The following is a 14,480-nucleotide window of genomic DNA, read 5'->3' as shown; positions in this document are numbered from 1 at the left end:
ATCACTCTGTTGTACACCTGAAATGAATGTGGCATTGTGTGTCAACTATATATCAATAAAAAAGAATGTCTCAAAATAATTGATAATCTGTTGATGAATATATACTTGTATATGTTTAAATCAGATGCTCCTCTTTTGCTCTTATATGAATCTCTCTCAAAAATTATATTTTTTCTAAAAATAATGGAAAATAGAAAAAACCCTTCAACAGATGAATGGATAAAGATGTGGTCCATATATAAATGGAATATTACTCAGCCATCAGAAAGGATGAATACCCAACTTTTGCATCAACATGGATGGGACTGGAGGAGATTATGCTAAGTGAAATAAGTCAAGCAGAGAAATTCAATTATCATATGGTTTCACTTACTTGTGGAACATAAGGAATAGCATAGAGAACATTAAGAAAAGGAAGGGAAAAATGAAGGGGGGGGAAATTGGAGGGGGGAGATGAACCATGAGAGACTAGGGCCTATGGACTTCGAGAAACAAACTGAGGGTTTTAGAGGGGAGGGGGGTGGAGGGATGGGTTAGCCCAGTGATGGGTATTAAGGAGGGCACGTATTGCATGGAGCACAAGGTGCACTGAATCATGGAACACTACAACAAAAATTAAAGATGTACTGTATAGTGACTAACATAACATGATAAAATAAAATTAAAAAAATTAAAAAAACAAAAAATAAATAAAATAATTATTTAAACAAAATTTTTTAAACAAAAAATAAAATAATGGAAAATAGGAAAATTGCTAAATGGAAAAGGCATTTTTTGATACTATAACAATTTTACCATATACTCCATTATGAGGCAAATACCTGTAGAAATATGTGTGGAAAACATCAATACAGGAAGCTCTATGAATTTATGGCAAGTGAAATATTTAAAAAAAAGCTTTTTGGTTTCCTGTACATTTTTATGTTTTGAGAAGATTAGCCATTATAAGATTTTAAATGGCTGGGAGGGATGGTTGTGTCAGGAAAGACCTGCTCTGAGTTGAGCAAATTTTCAATGGAATAAAAACATTGGTACCAGGTAGGAGTCTTTTGTAGGCAGGGTAAAAATGATAGAAACCAGAAAGAAGGGAGTGGTAAGATACCATGAGAAGAAAGTTAGCATTGAGAGTGAGTTAGGATATAAATTCAGCAAGGTGTGTGTGTGTGTGTGTGTGTGTGTGTGTGTGTGTGTGTGTGTGTGTGTAAGAGGTAGGAAAGGGAAGGAGGGAGAAATCATGCTTTCTTAGTTTTTTACTTGACTGACTAGAAAAATAATGTTCTCATAAATTGATATTGAGAACCCCTGGCATAAACAAGTTTTGGGGAAAGATTTGAACTCTGACACCTTGAGTTAACTGAGTGATATTGTTTTAATATATTTGTCATTCACTGGGTGTCTGAAATTTTAAGAAGTCCAAACTGGTCACATACATTTAAGAATCACCATAGCCTTTACAAGAAGACCTGGAAGAAATAGTTAAACTTACACACATAAGGAGAAACTGGAAGAGGCAATGGTTGGGAGTGCATTGGAAGTCAAATTTCAATCTATCCCCTTTGGGTTTCTGGTTCTATATCACTAATTCCTATCAGAACTTTGCTCAGACTGCCTTCCCTTGTCTCTGGTGTAAAAATCTTAAAATTCAGTTTCTTAGTTTCTTATCAATAAAGTCTTCCTCTTCTGAATTTCCTTCTTGTTTCCTGTGCTTTTTCTTTCAGTTATTTAGGCTTTAATACCTTTAATTAATTCATCCTATTGTTTTCTCCCTATTTTTAATATCACATCAGATATTAAGTTCCAGTCTGTTTTCCATATCTCTTGTTTTGTTTTCAATTATCTTATCCCTAACTTTGCATATTTTTGTAAATGATCTGCTGGCCAACAATTCTTCTTTTCCATATGGTACATTACTTCCATATTAATCTTTCTAGGATACTGTTTGGATTATTTCAGTTTCTAATTTAAGAATATTTGAATTAATATTTTTTCAAAATTGAAAAATCTCTCAGTATACTACCTAAAAATCACTTTTTTTGCTAATTTTCAAAAGATATGCACATTCTTTGTAGTTTTATTATTTTTATTTTTTAAAGATTTTATTTATTTATTTGAGAGAGGGGGAGAGAGAGAGAGAGAGAGAGCATGAGCACAAGGAGGGGGAAAGAAGAGGAGAAACAGACTCCTCACTGAACAGGGACCCCGATGAAGGACCCCGATGAATGTGGGGCTCAATGGATGTGGGGCTCAATGCAGGGCTTGATGCAGGGCTCGATCCCAGGACCGTGGGATCATGACTTGAGCTGAAGGCAAATGCTTAACCAACTGAGCCACCCAGGTGCCCCGATATTTTTTGTAGTTTTGATGATAACTTGCAGACATAAATATTTTAACTTTTCCCTATTTATTGTAATAAAACTCACTCTTTTCTTTTTTCTTTTTTTTTCAAGTAGTTTTATTTAGTCCAAAGAATTGCATTTTATTTTGGTCCAAAGAATAACCAATAATTTATATGCCATAAAATCCATCCCTTTTAAGTATAAAATGCATGATTTTTAGTGAGTTTACAGAGTTGTGCAACCATCTCCACAAACCAGTTTTAGAACATTTCCATTACTTCCAAAAGGATCCCTTCTCCTCATTGACAGTCAGTTCCCTTTCCCACCCTCAACCCTAGGCAATACTGATTTGCTTCCTGTCTATACATTTGCCATTTATGGACATTTTATATAAATGGAATCATACAGCTTCTTTTACTGAGCAAAACGTTTTTGAGGCTTATTCATGTTGTAGCACATATGCATTCTTCCTTTTTATTGCTTAGTAGTATTCTCACACATTTTGTATTAGGAAAGAAACATACCACCATCACCTGGAAGCCAAGTATTGTAGTGGTTTTACAACTATTCTCCCCATATGGAATGAGTCAGTATTTGCACCAGGCAACTGGGAAGTGCTAATGTCATTCCCTTTACTATTTGAATGTCTTCTGGAGAGAAAGAAACTCATTAAGTAATATTTGTTGGCTGGGAGATTTTTTTATTCTTATTTTCATGGCTGCTTTAAAGATTTAATCTTTTCCATGGTAGAGAAAACTCACTTTTCTTTAGAGTGATATCTCATGAACATAAATGAAAAAATCTGCAAGAAAATATTAGTAAATTAAGTCCAACAATGTATACAAATATATGCAAGTGGGATTTATTCCAGTCACATAAACATAGTTTAATATTCAAAAATCAAATAATATAATTTATCACATCAATAGGCTAAAATGGAAAAATTATTTGATCATTGAAATAGCTGCAGAAAAAGTATTTGACAAAATCCAACATCCATTTATGATAAAAACTCTCAGCAAACTAGAAAAAGAGGAAAGCATTCCAAACTGGATAAAGAACATCTACAAAATACCTGTAGTTACCATGATACTTAACAGTATCAAGATAATTGTTATAAAGATAACATATTTTTATCTTGCCGATATGAAAATATATACAATATTGAAGAATCATAAACATTCAAACTCTCTTTCTAATTGTCTTCTTTTTCTCTGAAAAAAAAAATACAGACTGAGATCATATTTCTATTGCTTCCTTTACGGGTGAAAGTACAAATAGAAAAATTCTGTTATGAAATTAGTGGAAAACTTCACCAAAATCTGTCAATAGTGATATAGAAAAAAAAACAAACAAACCTGTGCTTTTTCCTAGAACTGTTCATTATTTTTTCCCAACCCTTTATTATGAAAAATTTCAAGCATAAAAAAGTTGAAAGAATTACATATGCTTTAGTTCGATGTTGCTGTCATAATACAATCCCAGAGACTGGTGGCTTAAAAAACCAAATTTATTTCTCTTAGTTCTGAAGGCTGGAAATCCAAGATCAAAGTGTTGGAAGGTTTGCTTTCTTCTAAATCCTCTCTCCTTGGCTTGCAGATGGCTACATTCTCACTCTGTCCTCAGTTGGTCTTTTCTCCGTCTGCAGGCATCCCTTGTATCTGTTTTTCTAGTTACAAGGGCTTTACCTATATAACCCCACTTAACTTTGATTACTTCCTTAAAAATGATTAATTTGCATTGGTAGACTCTCCATAAGCAAAACCATACAGTATAAACTTGTGTAAGATTTCTTTCATTCAGAGTAATATTTTCAAAAATTGACTATGTTTGTTTCTTTTTATTCCTAAGTGATAACATTTTTTTTTCTCACTCTTTTGTTCATGGTCATGTAGGCTGCTTCCAATTTGGAGCTATTATTTTGAAAAGCTGCTAATGTACACTCTTGAGCAAGTCTCATGTGAAGAAATTGGCAAAAGTCGATTGTTTACTTATTTATCGGCAATGAACAAATGGCATTTGAAATTAAGACAATGCTATTTATAATAGCACCAAGCTAAGTATTTGCAGGATCTATATGTGGAATTTCATGAGACACTGATGAAAAAAATCAAAGAAGATCTAAATAAATGGAGAGATGTTTTATGTTTATGGATTAAAAGACTCAGTATTGTTAAGATGTCAATTATTCCCAATTTAATCTTTAGATTTAACATAATTCAAATCAAAATCACAGCAAGTGATTTTGTAGTATAGACAAATTTATTTTAAATTTTAAATTTAAATTTCAATGATTTCAATATTTACTACAAAGCTATAATAATCAATAAAAAATAGTCCCTATAGTTAAGATAATATGGTGTAACTTAAAATTTAAGAGGGTAAATCGCATGCTAAGTGTTCTTAACACACACACACACACACACACACACACACACCCACCCAAGGCAGTATTGATAAAAGCATAGAAATAGCTCACTGAACAGAATACAGAGAGCCCAGAAATAGACTCAAGCAAATATAATCAAGTAATCTTTGACAAAAATACAAAGGCAAAACAATTAAGAAATGCTAATCTTTTCAAGAAATGATTGAAAAGAATAACAACTGGAGATCCATGAGCAAAAAAGTGAATCTAGACACAGACCTTATACCTTAGGTTGAATATCGGTATCCCTCCAAAATTCATATGTTGAAATCCCAATGCCTAATGTAATGGTATTTGGAGGTGGGGTCTTTGGGAAGTGATTAGGTCATGAGAGCAGAGACCCTGTCCTTATGAAAGAGGCCCTGGGTAGATCCCTTGACCCCTTCCATCATGTAAGGATACAGAGAGAAGGTGCTACCTATGAATAAGGAGGAGGGTCCTCACCAGAAAGTGCTCATGCTGGTGCCTTGATCTTGGACTCTACAGCCTCCAGAACTATGGGAAATAAATGTTTTTGTTTATAAGTCACCTAGTCTATGTTATTTTGTTGTAGCAGCCCAAATGGACTAAGACACCTTACATCTTTCACAAAAATTAGCTAAAAATGTGTCATAGACCTAAATGTAAAACATAAAACTATAAAATTTCTAGAACCAAACATAGAAGATAATCTACATAACGTTGGGTTTGTCAGTAAATATTTATATATAGCACAAAAAGCTAAATACATTATTTAAAAAAATAGATACATTGGATTTATAAAATTTTTAAGAAAGGCCCTGTGAAAGACTTTAAGAAAATAAAATTACGGGGTGCCTGGGTGGCTCAGTTGGGTAAAGCGACTGCCTTCAGCTCAGGTCATGATCCCAGAGTCACGGGATCGAGTCCCGCATCGGGCTCCCTGCTCGGGGAGGAGCCTGCTTCTCCCTCTGACCCTCCCCCTTCTCATGTACTCTCTCTCTCTCATTCTCGCTCTAATAAATAAATAAATCTTTAAAAAAAAGAAAAGAAAAGAAAATTACATTCCATAGACTGTAGAAAATATTTGCAAATCACATATCTGATAAAAGACATCTAGGATGTACAAAGAATTCTTAAAACTCAAAAATAATAAACTGTAAGAAAAAGTGCTCAACATCCTTTGTCATTGGATAAATGTAAATCAAAATAACAATAATGAACCAATACACATTATTAGAATGGCTAATATCTAGAAGAACCTGGCAATACCAAATGCTGGCAAGGATGTGAAGGAGCCACTCTTATTCATTAGTGACAAAAGCAGAATGATAGAGTAGAAATTAGTCTTGCAATTTTTTGAGTTGAGTATAGACTTACCATATGATCTATCAGTTACTCAACTGCTTTAAATACTAATGTCCATGCTCTTTAATGTATGAATGAGTAAGCAAAGTGTGATACATCCATGCAATTAAATACTATTTGGCAAGAAGGAAGAATGAGCTATAATTTATGTAACAACACGGTAAATCTTGGGTGCATTTTGCTAAGTGAAAGTAGACAGGCTGAAATGCTACGTACTATATGATTCCATTCAGACATTCTGGAGAATGTGAAAAACAGGTCACTCACTGCCAGAGATTGGGAAGAAAAAATAATTTGATGAGAGGAAACATATGGAATAAATTTAGAGTCACGAACTAATCTGTATGGTGAAACTTAGTGTATGCAAGTAAAAAAAGTAACCAACTGGATGTTGGGGAATCCTACAAAAAACAGATTGTGACAAAATGATTAACAGTGTTCCATATATATAAAAATAAACTTACCAAAGTAGTGGGGGGAAAAATCCTGTGTTTTGACTGCTAACTGTAAGACCTTTAGAGGTTGTACATAAATTGTACATAAACACTGTACTCTGGTTGGTACATGAGAAGTTGTTTCTCTTAAAGACATGAGTTAACATTTTAAAAGTATTGCACATGTATGGTGGAGTTGAATAAATAAATGAATGGGTAGGACGTGGTGGGAGTCAGAGGTCTCGTGGTTGAAGTGGAAGGTTACAGGTAAATAAAAGCGGAAGATTAGAATTAGCCATGTAATAGTGGACTGAAGTGAAGGCATCGGTATTAACTCATGGTTGGCTTAATATAGATACAGATGCATAGATGCAGAAACACTTAGAGATTTGGGTGTATACATGGGTTGGTATACATACATATATTTCCTAGTTCTTTCTACTGAGGGCACCTAGAAACTGTTACACCCCAGTGACAATGAGGATACTTGGTACACAGATATTGGCTTCTAATACATTTTCTAAAATAAGAAAACAAAACTGTTTGGAAAATAGCTAATTCTAGGTCAGGGGTAGGAAATATACAAGAAAATTCTGGAATATTTCATAGTTCCACAAAGTAAGGAAGTACTCAAAAGACAAAAAAAATGAAGTCATGTCAAAGGGACACAAGGGTCAACCTGAAAAAGCTCCAAATAGCCAAAGTGGGAGAAATTAGAATAACAATATAAATAAAGTAATATTAGATTATAACCCCAATTACAGAATAAAATCTTTGAGTCCATACTGATATAAAAAATGATCAAATAAGTAAGTAAATAGAGAAGAATCACTCATACAAAAGAATTCCAAATAATTTAGGTAGGTACTTCTTTCTTAAGGAGGTGAGATTTAAATCTCTCTGCCCCTTGAGTGTGGACTGCACTTACTGACTTGTTTCCAAAGAATACAATATGGAAAGGGGGTGGGAAATAACTTTACAGGGAAAAAAAAACTGGGAAATACTACCTTATCCAAGTGATCAAGGTTATCATCAATGCTAAATCCTGTTGATATGATGTGAGAGGAATGGCATTCACTTGGTCTGCAACCCCAGTCTAATCATGAAAAAAAGAAATCAGACAAAACCAAATTGAAGAACATTTTACAAAATACCTGACCAGTATTCAAAACTGTCAAGGCCATCAAAATTAAGGAATGCCTGAAAAACAAACCAAAGGAAGCTAAGGATACATGACAACTAAACGTAATGTAATTTGGAACAGAAAAAGGACATACTGGAAAAACTAGTGAAGCCCAAACAAGTTATAGAGCTCAGTGAAAACAAAAAGAAGACCGAATATTTCCAAAAATAACAATGAATCAGATTTTTCAATCCAAGATATAGTCTTAAATTAAGGCTATAGATATTTTTATATTTATTTTTCCAATATCTTATTTAAGAAATTTGAAAGATATATTTTTCTTCTGAGTTGTTAGATTACTTACTAAGTACATTATTAAAATCATGTAATTATTTCCTGATAATTTCCTCTTCTACATCTTTCCTACTCATTTATACTGCTTCGCTACACACACACACACACACACACACACACACACACGCGCGCGCGTGCGCACACACACACACACACACACACACAGTTACAGCTCCTAAACACTTTCTCAGGTCTCCTTTCTTACTTAAAAATCTGTATCATCTTGCTACATTATCTTCTACATTCCTATTCCTTTTTACTCAAGTATAATTAACATACCTATATTCTTTATATTTTTAGTTAAGACTTAATTTTGGACTCATGGAATAAAAAGCCAAAACAAGAGTAGCTCAAACAAGCTAGAAGGTCATTTGTCTCTTGTAAATCTGATTTTCACATTCCAAGTCAGAAGTGGCAACTCTCTGGTGTTAGGGACCTAACTACTCCTATTTTGTTGTTACACTATTGGGAGAATATTCCTTATTTCCATTATCTAAGAAAGCTTAACACCTTCCAGCAGAAGGAGGGAGACAGGATATGATCTAAAAACTGCACACTTCATTTGTAATCACAATTCATTAGCCTGAACTTACTAAGTTTGCCTTATATTGCTCAAGAGAGCTATCTTTGCTTCTTTGGCTATGTGCCCAGTTAAAAATCAGTTGTACAGATACTGAGACAACTGTCTACCTTCAGTTGTATAAATTTTCTAAACTTTAAAAGTTTTTCAAAATTTAATTATGCTCAAATAAATAAATCTTAAAAAAATAAAAATATATACTTAATTAGCAAAAAACAGCAAGTATCACATATTGTGCTACATTTTATTTTCCATTAAAATATATAACTTCACTTAGTTTGGACAATATTTGCACAATATGTTTCTTATTGTCTCTGAATAGATTGGTGATGATAATGATGATAATGATGATGATGATAGATAAATAGATAGATGATAGATTATTCTTATCACTCTAACAGACTCTTTTCTTCAGACCCTCAACTCCTATATCTCTTTGTTAGGTCCTCTGAAAAGAAGATGCCTCCTGGGGTTAGATGTGCAAAAGATTTATAGGGAAAAACAAGTGTGAAGGAAAAAGAGAAGAGAGCCAAAGCAAGTGTGAAAAATCTCATACCACAATGTAGATCTGACATACATGAATGAGAGAAGAAGGTATACTGGGTAGGAAGAATCTCAGATCACTGTGCAGTTTCAAAAAATTTTTGACAATTTGTCTTCTTTCACCTGGTCATGAAGGATCCTTCATATCACCTATAGGTGTAAGCTAAGATGGGGGTTCTCGTGAAATTGTGGAGTGTGACATGAGGTCTGGGATGGTACTTACTCTGATCCTGTAACCAGTCCTTCTTGATATATCTGAGTATTAAAATTTCCACATTGTACCGTCCCCAAGTAAATGGCCATATGCCTGTTTGGAGAAGGGTTAATGGAATCATCACAATATATGTTTAGTGTCCAACTACTTTTTAAGCCAGTGGGCTTCAGATCTGAAAATGGCTCAGATCTGGAAACTGGGTAACAGATTATGATTTGGAATGACCATCCTCAGTCTCCTGCTTCTGCATTTTTATCTATTTTGGTTGTAGATGTTAAACAGATCTTTGTTGACCGTCCGTCTATGTACCTATAATGATACTGCTTTATCAACCATTTTTACTACCTCCTGTGGGAAAAACCCTTTGGATTGACCATTTGAACTGGCTGGCCATTAAAATAATTGTGGCATTTTTTGCTTCTGGAAGTTGTGTCACCATCTGGCCTCTATTACTTTGGGGCCTTGTTATTCTCATGGTTATGAACAAACCTGGCTCTGTGACTGCCTATTTTACCATCAGCCCTGGTTTTTAGAGAAGAGTTACACATCTTAGTAATATTGGCACTCTTTCACCAGTGCATTTCTGATGATCTTAGTGAATGGTGGGTTCTGCCCCTCTCTGCCATGTACTATAGTCTTATAAGCCTCTGACCTCATATAATATATCTACTTTCATGTTCATTCCTTTAGCCTTTTTCTTAGTCTACTTTTAGGGGGAGCCAGGAATTCCTATTTTTCTCAGCACTGGCCATTGCTTTCCACAGGTTTCTAGGAACCAGGCTAGCTGGGAAATTGCCACATTTTCTGTTATTATTCTCAAGAGTGTGTCAAGAAAATGCTCTAAAACCAAGAAATTCTTGAGGTATAGTTGACATACAATATATTGAACATATTTATAATGTACAGTTTTATAAGTTTTGACATATGCATACACTTATGAAACCATCATCACTTCAATCAAGAAAATAAACATATTCATTATCCACAAAAGTTTCATCCATTTATATTACTTCTCTCCTGACCTTCCCTGTTCCCCTATTGTGACTCACTCCGTGATCTGCTTTTTGTCACTATTTGTTTGCATTTTATAGAACTTAATGAAAATTATATAATATGTACTCTTTCTGTCTTCTTATATTGAGCATAATTATTCAGGATAATTATTTTTTTATTTTATCCATGTTGTATATATCGGTAATTCACTCTGTTTTTGCTGAATATTATTCCACTCTTTGACTACACTGCAATTGGTTTATCCATTCACCAGTTAGTAAACATTGGGTAGTTTAGAGTTTTGAGGTATTGTGTATAGAACTTCTAGGTGAATATTTATATATATGTCTTTATTTGGAATGTATACTTCATGCTCAAGGAAATACCGTGAAATGGCTTTGTCATTTGGTAAGCAAATGTTAGGTTTTTGTTTTTTGTTTTTCTTTTCAAAGTGGTTGTTCCATTTCACATTCCTAACAGCAGTGTGTGAGAATCACAGTGGATTGTAACATTTGGTAGAGTCAATATTTTAAATTTTAGATATTCAAATTGACATACAAGGTATTCCACTGTGTTTTTTGTTTGTTTTTGAATTTCCTTAAAGACTAATGTTGTTGAGCATCTTTTAATGTACCTATTTGCCATCTATATTATTTAATGAAGTGTACTTTTAAATCATTTTCCTATTTCTGAACTGGGTTATCTGTTTTTTAATGATTAAGTTTTGAGTTTTTATATATTCTGAGGACAAGTCCTTTATCAGTTATGTGGTTTTCATGTATTTTTCCCCACTTCATGATTTTTGTCGTTTCATCTTTCGAAGCCTAGAAGTTTTCAACTTTTATAAAAATGTATCAATTTGCCAATTTACCAACTTATCAATTTTTATTTTTATTTTTTTAAAGATTTTATTTATTTATTTATTTGAGAGAGAGAATGAGAGAGAGAGAGAGCATGAGAGGGGGGAAGGTCAGAGGGAGAAGCAGACTCCATGCTGAGCAGGGAGCCTGATGTGGGACTCGATTCCGGGACTCCAGGATCATGACCTGAGCCGAAGGCAGTCGCTGAACCAACTGAGCCACCCAGGCGCCCCAACTTATCAATTTTTAATGGATTATGCTTTTGTTGTAGTATTTAAGAAAATTTGTCCAATTCAACAAAGATTTTTTCTCTTTGTCTTTCTAGATATTCTCTAGATTTAGCTTTTATATTTTGGTCTAGAATACATTGCAAATTTTCTTTTGCTTTCTAACATTATTATTATTTGGAAAGCATCTTTAGAAGAACAGCTATTGTTATTTTACAAATTTGAATGACAAATATCTTATAAACCCAACAATACAAAGTTTATTATTTTTCAGGGCACCTGAGTGGCTCAGTCAGTTGGGCTGCTGCTTTTGGCTCAGGTTATGATCCTGGAGTTCTGGGATCGAGCCCCTCACTGGGGTTCCTACTTGGTGGGGAACCTGCTTCTCCCTCTCCCTTTGTCTCCTGGCTTGTGCTCTCACTCTCTCTCTGTCAAATAAATAAATAAAATCTTAAAAAAAAAAAAGAGTTTGTTATTTTTCTTAAAGAACACATTCCCTCTATAGAACACATTTTGATTTAATTTTTATAGATGCTGTAAAGTATGCATTGAAATTCATTTTGCATATAAATATTCATTTTTCCAGCATCATTTGTTGAAAATACTTTTCTCCACTGAATTATCTGTATATATATTTTTGAAATTAATTGAACTATATAGGCCTATTTCTGGAGATGTTTTTCTGTTTCAATATTTTTTTTGCCTAACATTTTATGCCAACACCACACTGTCTAGATTATTGTGGCTTAATAATAAGTTTGAACATCAAGCAGTATAATTTCTGTATTTTTCCTATTTAAATTTGTTTGTTTGCTTGTTTTTGTTATTCTAGGTCCTTTCCATGTACAATCAGCATGCATTTAGAAAAAAAAATGCTTGGATTTTTACTGAGGTTGCATTGAATCTGTAGATCGATTGGGGGAAATTGTTATTGATATTCAGTTTTCTCACTTATAACAAAGGTATGTCTTTAAATTTATTTCTCTTAGTAGTGTTTTGTAGTTTGCTGATTAGAGGTCCTACATATATTTTGTCATATTTAACTCCTCAACTCAGGAAGAAGACTGGGCTTCAACTGAATTTTCCATCTCAGTGTCATTTCCTAGAAAATGTCTCCAGATAGCAAGCTGGGGCAATCTTAGAATGTCTCTCTGGCATCACTCACTGTCCTTTATTGCTTGGTGTCAATGTCACAAATACATGGTTTCAAATATTCTGTTCAGATTTTTAAATTGATTTATGTTGGAAGATCCTTGTTACTCCATCTTGATAGAAATGTCTTGTGATAAATTTTGAAACAGAAAGATACTATATTTTTCTTTTTTTAAAAAAAAGATTTATTTATTTATTTGAGAGAGAGTGAGAGAGAGAGAGAGAGAGAGAGAGAGAGAGCATGAGTGGGGGAGGGGCAGAGGGAGAGGGAGAGAGAGAATCCTCAAGCACACTCCCTGCTGAGTGTGGAGCCCAATGTGGGGCTTGACCCCAGCACCCTGAGATCATGACCTGAGCCGAAATCAAAAGTTGGCCACTTAACTGACTGAGCCACCTAACAGAGACTATATTTTTCAAAGGGTGTTTGTCTTTGGTTCAGAGGAGCAGAACATTATTAAGTCAAATTGACAGTGTGATCTTCTGTATTCTAAATTCACAAAAAGCATTTACTATCTTATAACATTTTTTCATCCTCAAAACCAATCATTGTGTCTGGCACAGAGATAGCTGAAAGATTCCTTGCACTCTGAGTCTTCTTGATTAAAGAGATAATTATATGAATAATAGAACTTGTAGTTCATTAATATTCATAGACTTAAATACTTAAAATATATATAATTTTAAAATTCTGTGATTATTTTTTAGCATAATTTAGATTTATTTGACCTAAAGAGATTAGTGAATATATAAGCATAACTTTTTCAAAAATTCCTACAGTTTCCTAAGCAATGTTAAATGGTAAAATTTGAATTATTCTTTTATAAATTCTTGAGACGTATAGGCTGCATACTAATTACTAATTTTCTATGAACCTTCATAATAATAAAAAGTTATCTTATTTATAAAGATTCACATTATCAGTATTGGCCTTCATTAAAGAGAGTTGCAAAGCTTTTTAATGGTTTTCTATTGATTAAATATATTTTAAAATTTACAATGAATTAGTTCTTTTTGCTTTTTACTTATTGAAAATGTTAAAAATTACATTTCTCACTATGTTTTCTAGTTAAGTCAAACCAAAAAACTGTACTTTGTAAGGGGCATTTTTTATGTTGTTTATGTTTTCTTATTTCTTATTTTGCTAACCCTTGGTTTTAATAAAATTCTTTTGGAATATGTCAATCTGCTTTGGGAAATGAAGGATAAAAAAAACAAGATTCAGGTTTTCTTGATAGCTGAAGGAAGAATAATCGGTATCAGACTTACTGACAACAACAACATTGGTACAGAGTATAGACTATACCAACAATAATGGTATACAGTCCTGAGGTTGTCATCAGCTGTCCTATTCTCCTATGAGAGGTGGGGGGATACACATTATACTGATGAGGACAATTGTTCTGCTTTGAAAGACTTCTTCCCAGTACTTCCTTATGTAATTTTTAAGTTTTCTTGTAAAAAAAACATGCTATTATAATCACTCTTTTCCAAGAAAACCTAAAGTCCTTTTTCCATGATGACTTATCTCTCATAATACACAATTCTTAGACCACAGAATTTGGAATTTAATATTGACCTTTATGCAACTATTTTTATGTCTGTAAGTCTCCTCTCCATGTAGTAATCTGTTCACTGAAGACACATATATGTCTTATATCTTTCTGATTTCCTTATAATGTTTCACATATTTGTTATTTAAGCAATTAAGCATTTATTTTCTAACAATAATATAAGATATTTTTGAATGCAATTGAACTGAATAAAGGGGAAATCGTTGTTCTATTAAATATGAACAGAAAGTGTATTGCATTTAAATATTCAAGTGGTGAGAAGGCCAGCACAAACCGCCACAAACATTGTCTACTGACCTTATAGTTCCGCAAAGCTTTGATTTTCATGAAAATAGCATC

The sequence above is a fragment of the Eumetopias jubatus genome, unplaced genomic scaffold, assembly GCF_037043125.1.
Source record: "Eumetopias jubatus isolate StellerSeaLion01/CBP00866 unplaced genomic scaffold, mEumJub1_p1.0 scaffold_2, whole genome shotgun sequence".
In the NCBI taxonomy this organism is placed as follows: Eukaryota; Metazoa; Chordata; class Mammalia; order Carnivora; family Otariidae; genus Eumetopias; species Eumetopias jubatus.
Note: the sequence above shows the minus strand (reverse complement) of the source record.